The sequence below is a fragment of the Silurus aristotelis genome (assembly GCF_946808225.1).
Source record: "Silurus aristotelis genome assembly, chromosome: 20".
Lineage (NCBI taxonomy): Eukaryota > Metazoa > Chordata > Actinopteri > Siluriformes > Siluridae > Silurus > Silurus aristotelis.
Window position 1 is genome coordinate 4,444,931 of NC_139593.1, and position 9,738 is coordinate 4,454,668.

At 37.6% G+C, this 9,738-nt stretch overlaps 1 long non-coding RNA gene across 1 annotated transcript; it reads left to right on the forward strand.

Moving 5' to 3' along the window:
- The first annotated feature begins 8,373 nt into the window (after window positions 1–8,373).
- On the forward strand, window positions 8,374–9,258 carry LOC310716073. The gene is made up of 2 exons (XR_014530478.1): window positions 8,374–8,493; window positions 8,756–9,258. It is a non-coding gene; the product is annotated as an uncharacterized lncRNA (long non-coding RNA).
- Window positions 9,259–9,738: the final 480 nt, after the last annotated feature.

Below are 9,738 nucleotides of genomic sequence, written 5' to 3' on the forward strand. Positions count from 1 at the left end.
TTCAGAAATAGCCATGCTTCCTTTTGTTTTCCATACGACGAAATGTATACGTATGTAAACGTATGTATGTTACAACTTAATATAAATGATGACAACAATATATTTATATATTTCAGTCCTTGAATTCTTTCTTTCATTTTTTTATTCATTCACTAAAACTCTTCCAGCTCATTCAGTAGCAATACGATTTTTATCTTTATCTTGATCTTTAGAGCTTCCCACACGCACTTCCTTGTTACATTCAAATGAACCCTACTTACGCATCATATATGAAATTCACACTGATTCCTATGTGCTTTTTGAACATCCCATTCCACATGTAGTCTTCGTTTAAAGTTATAATAATCTCCACTCTTTTGGAAAGATGTCCTTCTAGATTTTGTGGAGATTTCATTTAGACACAAGGTTAGTTAGTAAAGTCAGGGACTGATGAAGGTGATGTGAGGAGGCCTGAGGGTGCAGTCGGCATGAAAAATTGTTCAATAGGGTTGGAACTCTATAGAAGAGCATCTTCCAACCCATGTAAATCATATCTTATGGAGCTGGCTTTGTCCACATAGTGTCATGCTGGAACAGAGTTGGATCTTCAAGTGAAGAAAAAATGTAATTCTAGGTCATCCAGAGACAACAGTGTGGAGAAGAAGCACGTACGGCTAGAAGAAAGTCAGGTGTCCCTAAACTTTGATTATCAACAATTTTTTGCGCCCACAATTATTTCTAACATTTCATTAGCGAATCATTCGATTTGTCCGATGTTTATTGTGTTTCATTTGTTGTATTTCCAATACTTTCACAGTTCCTACTTAATTATTAGTATGAACAACATATGTAAATCTATCTTCATGTTAATTGGTCCGTGGTCACTTCCCAGTATGGACAAGTTCAAGCTTGTCATTAATATTTTTAGTCAGTTTTGCTCTGAATGGACCAAAAGGTTCATTTTCCTTCCTTATTTTAAACTTCCTTATAATAATTCAGCTGTAGAAGTTAACTTCTGGTGATTTCTTGCTCTATTTCATTGTTTTTTTCTCAAATTCATTAAATTCATCACGTGCCTCGAAATAATAATTTAAACAGACACCATATTCACAATCTAATTCACATGCAAAAATCCTCCATAAAGCTCGGCATGTTCATTTGGAAGTGTTTACAGTATCTGTAGGACTCTGTATGTAGAAGAAACTGGATGGTTTCAGGTGTTTATAAGCAGCGTGTTCATCTAGAACTCTGATTCGACTCACCTGCCTGGTAAATACTGTGGCCTGCCGTCTTTTTTTCACATACAGTTAATAATTGAAGAACTTCAAGTGTTTTGAGTCTCATGAACTTCAACTTCCTTTCAGGAGAGAGACTGGTTGCGTCACACGGTGCAACTTGACGGTCTCTCTTGCTGGAGTGCACTTCTGGGGACCGCCGCTGGATGGCCTCGAACTTCCGGTTCATGCCACTAGAGGGTGTAAAGAGAATCCGCTTTCAGTCTCACTTTCACACACACACACACACACACACGGAAAAACGGAAAGACTCAGCAGGGTTATTGCTTGTGTACATTTTCACAGCTTTGCTTTACACACACACACACACACACACACACACACACACACACACACACACACACACATACTGGTTTACCTGTTGCATAGGGACCTTTCTAGTCATCACTTGTGGGGACCACCCTTCCTAAAAGTTATAGCATTTAAGTTTTAGGATTAAAACCTTAAAAATTAGGTTTTAAACATTTCAAATTTGATTTTAATTATTGCATATTATTTGCACAACACACACGTTCCCATATGATTTGTGGGGACCTCGCAACAACAATACATATGTTACTAATGACAAATTCTAAGCATTTATAAAAAGTACATCCTCAGACTGCATTTGTTCATTTGCCCTCAAAAAGGTTTCAATAAAAACAACTACGTATAATTTAATTACAGTAGCAGCACAATACAGTATTAGTTCAAATTGTGTCATTTTACTTTAAATAAGGTGTTGATATGTATCGACTTGTGCAAATGGTGCTAGTGATGCAAAGATTCACTCTTGCATAGATTACCTAGTGTATGTAGTGATCTTCACAACCAGAATTTTTTTGTTTGCAGAATTTTGCCTTCAATTGATTACTGGGTTTGAAAGAAACAGCTGTGTGATTAGAGTGAAATATTTCCCTATACACATATTGAACTAGTAGTGGATTATTAACTGGGTATTTTCCAACCTATACCAGACATACAAATAAAAACTTTAAACCTTCAAGATGTAACTCTCTTCAACTGTAATGAGTAAGTGTTTAACCACAGCCAACCAGGTACCACTTCACCATGATACTAAATCTACTAATAACTCCTAAATAAACCTCAAATTTCATTTGCTGAATTTAACTTTTAATCAATTTAGCAGTTACAAACATAACATACAAATAAAGTGCAGCATTTTCGCATGTGGCCTTCAGCCGTCATTATAAAACATATGGTGTTATAAAACATAACTATAATACACTATATTGCCAGAAGTATTGGGACACCTGGTCGCAAGTACTGTATGTGATTTTTAAGCATCACATTCCACATTAAGTCCCAATTTGCTCTTATAATTCCCTCCACTCTTCTGGTAAAGATCTTGGCAAAGATATGGAACAGGTGTGTTTAAAGCTGTAATGAGTTACTTAGAGCAGGGGTCACCAACGTGGTGCCGGCGGGCACCAGGTAGCCCGCAAGGACCACATGAGTAGCCCGTGGGCCTGTTCTAAAAATAGCTGTTTCCTGCTTTGTTAAATCATTGTTGATACTTATTATGAGAAATCATTAGCATGATCAGTGTTTTCACATAGATAAATATCATTAATTATTAATAACATATAATAAAAGGTAAATTGAGCAAATTACTCATTTCAGATCAACTGAAAACTGTGTGTATCAAACTGGTAGCCCTTCACATTAATCGGTACCCACAAAGTAGCTCTTAGTTTCAGAAAGGCTGGTGACCACTGACTTAGCGTAATCTGATTACAAAAATTTGTGGCAAATTGTTTTATAATTTTTAGTCTATAAAAATTCAAATGCATTTTGTTTTGTTTTTTTTAGCCGATTGGCAGCGTCACCCCCTCTGTAAAAGAGTCAAAGTTTTACACATTGAAAATGAAATAGGTTACAATCAATAGAATTGCATGGTATCAAACTAAGTCTCCAAGGCCTGGAGAGAACTCTGAGAATCAGGTCTGGAGGAGACGGAGCAAGACAGATGAATCAGAGGACCCTCGTTCATACACCAACAGCTTTAAACTGCAGGCCCACAACATGCTTACTGGTGGGTGCACCAGAAATCTTGGATGTTTCTGAGGGGAAAAAAAAGTCAGAGCTGTGAAAAATGAAGTCAAAATTGTGAGGGGAAAAAAAAAGAAAATTTAAAAAAAAAATAATGTGAAAGAAAATGGCTTCCATGGGATTCAGGCCAAAGAACGAGACAAAGATTTTTATGTATATATTTGTATTTTTTTTATTGTGATGTAATACGCCAATGAAATGCACTAAATGGGTTTAGTTTTAACAGATATTCTTATGTGCAATTTCAGCAGTAAGATGTTAATTTTTCCAAAAAGGAGACGAATGACGTTCATTTTAAGAGACCTGACTTATTTTCTTTGGTATATTTAGTGTTGCTCTTTAATAAAGATAAAAGTACTTCTTATCCGATTACTCGATTAATCTTTTAAATAATCGGTAGAAAACTTGATTACTAAAATAATCGATAGCAACAGCCATAGGTGTGTTCAATTTATTGTTCCCATGTGGTTACTATTTCTGCTACAAATGTTTATTTGTCCATTTCTGGACAGCATACCTCTAAAAAGCATCAACTTAAAAAAAAATTATAATAAAAAAACGTGTACACCTTTAAAGGAAGGCCTCACAGCACTGGCTTCTCCACCCAACTCATCTGGTGATGGTGGTATTTGTCCCTTGGGTGGTGGTCATTTCATTCCTCTTGGTGGGAGAAAACGTCTCCTCTGCTAATGATTTGATGAAAAATTTAACATCTCATTAAACATTTTTAAAATATGAACTTTACACGTCAAGACAAATTTTTTTTTTTACTAATAGCTTTAAATGATATTAAATGCATGTTTATGCACTAATGTTCATCATTACAAGTATTCAACTAATGACTCAGCAGTCTTTTGTTCATTCTATTAGAGTAATCTAATGCATTGGCGAGTCACCCAAATGACTGCTCAGCCAAATGCAGCCCATCCAAAAGGTCTCCAAATGACTGAAAACTATAAACAAAGACAAAGTGTAATATTTTAAAAGTAGTACAAACCATTGACAAGAGCTGAACAGGGTCCCTCCTCTGTGATACCGTCTTCATCATACTCCTGAACTTTTTCTGGGGGGGGTCAAAGTACATACTTAAATATTTGATCAGAGTATATGGTAAACACAGGGTTTTCACTGTGAATAGCAGATATTCATTTTTGCTAAACACAAAGATCAACTGAAATAACTTACCATCAGGATCTCTTCCAATTTCATCCAAGTTCTTGCCATGGAACTGAACTCGATAGAACTCACGATGGACTCTTACGTCGTGCTCAAGAAAGTTTGCCAGCTGGTCCATCTCTGTGTCTGTCATATTGAACACCGTTGAAAGGGTTGCGCCATGCTTTCGCAGTTTGGTAGATGTCGGTGCCTTGGGACACTTTGCACCACATGCCTTTGCAAAGCCACGGAGGCAGTCTGAACCTTGAAAATTGGAGTCAGAAGAATTGGAACTGGTCGACCACGTTTTCTTCTGGCGATAAGCCTTGTGAAGTGTCTGCAGAGGTTTTTATTTTCACTTCGGAAAGTGCCCAATCCAGCATCCTCATCCGAATCTAAAGTGTCTCTTGATAAAAGAAATATGGACAAAAGGCGCTAACGCTAACTAGACAGAATCAGCTAGTCGCTCCATAGAAAAACTTCAGGCCTTCCAAGCAAATTAGCGCTAGCTAGCTAGCCTGCTGCATACTTACATCTTCATTCATTCATTCATTTTCTCCCGCTTATCCGTAATTCGGGTCGCAGGGGCAGCAGTCTAAGCAGGCCCCCGCCTTCGACTGCTGCCCAATCCTCACAGCGCCGTCCCTCACGGTCCCTCCTGCAGGTGGTGAGCCCACGGGAAGGCATACTTACATCTAATTAACATAATTAGTTTACTTTACAGGTGCTTACCTTGTGTTTCGATTTTATCCTCTAAAAAATCTTTTCCCTCACGAATACCAGTACCCAACCACATTTGGAAAATATATGCGTGAAAGTGGACGGTACCGAACCATATTTGGATAAAGTTTGTGTGTGGAGAAGTTGCATGTATTACCAATTAGTAATGTCGGGGGCGCAGCTGAGTACCCCTACACACATTGACTAAAAAACATACGTTATGGGCCGATGCTGAAACTTCACCAGCACATTCAGAATAACTTCCCTATATCATTTACACGGGTTACCCTAATGGAGACCTGATTTCTGGTCCCCACAAGGGAAAAGGTCCCCATTATGTGACTGTGTATACAGATATTTGTCCCCACAACGTGATTAATACCAACACACACACACACACACACACACACACACACACACACACACACACATTTTCCGTCTTCGTGCTTATATGATGGGTGCAAAAGATACTGCTTACAGTTTAATTACCCCCATATATTAATTTTTCTGATTATAATTTTATTTTGAATATATTAAAAAATATATATATAAAGACATTTCTTTTTTATTTATTTACAATTATGCTCTATGTTTATTACTTACAATATGAATTTGTTAAGATCCTCTCAGTGCAATTTCATCTCCATTCAGTCTCTCAGGTGGTCCACTGATATGATCAGGTGCACCTTCATGTACATTCAGTATCTCACAAAAGCAATGGTGGACAGTTACCAAGTAAACAGGGCCGCTGGAAGTAATTTTGAACAGGGGGTGCTGTGAATTTTTATTTATTTATTTTTTTGACAAAAAAAACCTATGAGCCTAGGGGTCTATTTAGAATACATTTTAAAAAATAACAGAGCTGTGACGATGGCACTTTTTTTTTTTTTTTACCACCGCGGTGGTAATGGACCAAATACCAGCGGTGTTGCGGTGGTTGGGGGGTTGTTTTGAAATAATAATAAAAAAATAAAAAAACAAAGAAACAACACACTAAAGCCTGTAAAGCATTGAAATAAATATCAGTAAATACTGGTAACTTACATAATATAATAAAGTTGAATCCATTTAATAAAAAAAAAAAAAAAAAAAGTTTTATATTTCCACACAAAGACGCGTTATAGCCTCCCGCTCTGCGCTTTGAGAGGGATGTGGAACACGAGCAGGAAAGAGACCACGATCTCTTTTTCTGATATCTTCATGTTGTTGTAAAAGGTATGAAGAGCTAATTTTATCTTCCACAAGGGCAAGGCATTTAGGCTATGTTTGCGCGCTGCCAGAGAAAGCCAAACTAAAATCCCCCGCGCGTGTGAAACGCACTTTACAAATGAACTTGAAAAATCAATATCATTAAAATAATCAAAATAATTAAATTAAAATCCAAAATACACTTAATAGCCTACGTGTGTCAAAATCATTTCCTAAAATATTCATAAGGAATTTATAAATTGTGCAAAATATTTTTAATAGGCCTACATTTTAAAAAAATCTCTCTCGCCAATAGGGGGTGCTGCAGCACCCCCAGCACCCCCACTTCCTGCGGCCATGCAAGTAAATGTAATTCACGGAAGTGTTTCCATTGGGGGAGAATTTTAATTTGACCTCTCTACATCTCAAAGTCAAATATTTGACTTTTTCCCTGACTACATTTTGGGAAATCAGTCGTTCCTTTTTATTTATGAGGATAAACATGTAACTGGTCAAACACTGCTAGCGTCAGATGACTTGTGCTATTACTGTTTGGGATGTGAGCTCATAGGACGTGCGGAGTGAAAGTGTCTACTTTTTCTTTTACACGCTCATAATAACAAAACGCTGAGCTTTTGTAAAATTTTGTAAAAACAAAACCGACAGGGGGCGCTCTCTGCCGTCTCTGTTCACAGACACACAAATACCAGAATCTTAGTGAATATTTGTTTTAGACATTAAATATAACACATATATATATATATATATATATATATATATATATATATATATATATATATATATAAATAAATTAATACATGTCTACTTTTAAATAAAACAATTCACATCAAAAACAAATTCTCTAATTATTTAATCCGTATGGCAGTTAAAAGAGTTTTTTTTTTTTTCCCCCCGAGAAAAACAAATAAAATAAAAAGCCGTTGGTTGTTATGGAGACGGTGGTCACTGATTGTAGTGATGAAGCAGGTTCACTACACAAAGCTAATTGTTTTTGCCGAAATTATTCCGTAAAGTTTATTCTATAAAAATAGTAATAAAATAAATAAAAAAAATTTTCCTGGGTAATGAGGTTTACGTTAAGTGACCACTACACACACATATACATCATCGCATTTAGAAAATAAAGCTGGGGGGAATTTACAGCGTGGCCAAAAGTATTAGGACACCCGACTTTTCCAGCCACATGTGGTGCTTCACCAAACTGTTACCACAAACACACAACTGTACAGTATAAGTGTTTCCCTTCGCTTGAACTAGCAGGTCCAAACCTGTTCCAGCATGACGATGCCCCTGTGCACAAAGCCAGCTTCATGAAGGGCTGCTTTCCATCGGGTGGAAGATGAAGGGGCACATCGCAATCTTATGATCAGGTGTCCACAAACTTTTGGACAGGTCGTGTAGTAGAAAGTGCTAAAAGACAACATTTATAATATAAATAATCTATCCATCCATCCATCCCTTTCATCTCCATCCATCTATCCATCCATCTTAATCAATTTTAAAATCTCAGCACATTTTAACACACACACACACACACACACACACACACACACACACACACACACACACACACACACACACACACACACACCATTCATCTGCCTCACTTTTTTTTTTTTCAAAATCTTTTTTTATTTATTTAATATCCCAAGAAAAGACATTGGACACAACCGAGACGAAACCATGAGTCCACCAGCTCATATTTAATCTGTAAATTTGTCCGCATTAAATTCCTAAATACAAAAACAAAACTAAAATAAATAAAACAAAATAACAAAAAAAAAGACTAATGAGAGAGAAAGAGAGAGAGGGAGAGAGAGAGAGAGAGGGAAAGGGTGGGGGGGTGAGAGAGAGAGGGAAAGGGTGTGTGGGGGGGTGAGCGAGAGAGAGAGAGGGGGGGGGTGAGAGAGAGGGAGAGAGAAAGAGAGAGAAAGAGAGAGAGGGAGGGAGAGAGTGGGGGGGTGAGAGAGAGAGGGAGAGAGAGAGAGAGAGAGAGAGAGAGAGAGAGAGAGAGAGAGAGAGTGAGGGGGGGTGAGAGAGAAAGGGAGAGTGGAGGGGGTGAGAGAAAAAGGGAGAGTGGGGGGTGAGAGAGAAAGGGAAAGTGGGGGGGGGGGGTGAGAGAGAGAAAGGGAAAGTGGAGGGGGTGAGAGAGAAAGGAAGAGTGGAGGGGGGTGAGAGAGAAAGGAAGAGTGGAGGGGGGTGAGAGAGAAAGGAAGAGTGGAGGGGGGTGAGAGAGAAAGGAAGAGTGGAGGGGGGTGAGAGAGAAAGGAAGAGTGGAGGGGGTGAGAGAGAAAGGAAGAGTGGAGGGAAAAGTGGAGTGGGTGAGAGAGAAAGGAAGAGTGGAGGGGGTGCATAACGAGATGTAAAACATGGTGTTTCTGATTGTGGATATGTTTTAAGGATATCATTAATTTCATAATAAAAAAAATAGAAACAAAACAGAAAAAAAAACAGCAGTAGCAGCAAAATAATGAATAATTTAAAAAAAGAAATGTGTCGTCTAGACGTGTAATTCATAGGTGTTTACTCACTACATATCAAATATCAATATGGCATCAATAGTTAGCAGTACAAATACTTTCTCTCGGGTACGCACACAAACACACACTGTCTCGTTAGCAAACAAACTCCGCCCTCACACTCTCAGAAAACACACACACACACACACACACACACACACACACACACACACACACACACACAGGTCACAGTTTACAGGTCAATAGGGGTCCAGGAATCAAGTGTAATTGAACGTACCTTAAAACATAAAACATTAAAGCCACACACACAAAATAAACTTACAACCATTCAAACACAACAAATAAACCGTTACACAAAAACAAAACAAAAAACCAAGCAAAAAAAAATAAAAACACAACGCAGCTAAGAACAATTACTGACCAGTTACAGCAAACCTGTTACGCAAATCCACAGCCGTCGTTTATATTTACTCATTTTATTATCTATTTATCTTATTCTGTTTTAAATTATTTACTTAAATCAGGGTTGGGTTTTTTTTTTTTTTCTTTCGCAATTCGAAAACGTGCGGATCGTAGCTGGTCACGAAAAAAAAAAAGAAAAAAAAAAAGAGAAAAAAACGAACCGCCAATTTTTGTCTGGTTTGAACTTTTGTTACCTTTAACGTGGATCTGCTCCGAAAAAATATCCACTCTATCATGATCCTGGAATCAAATCCTCAATGATTACAAGTAATATTTATAATTTGGGGGGAAAAACAATAGAGGAGTGACGTGAACGTATTTTTTCACGTTCCAGCGTCGCGGCTAAACTACATGGTAGTCAATGAGTGGAATTCGTTCTAAGCTAA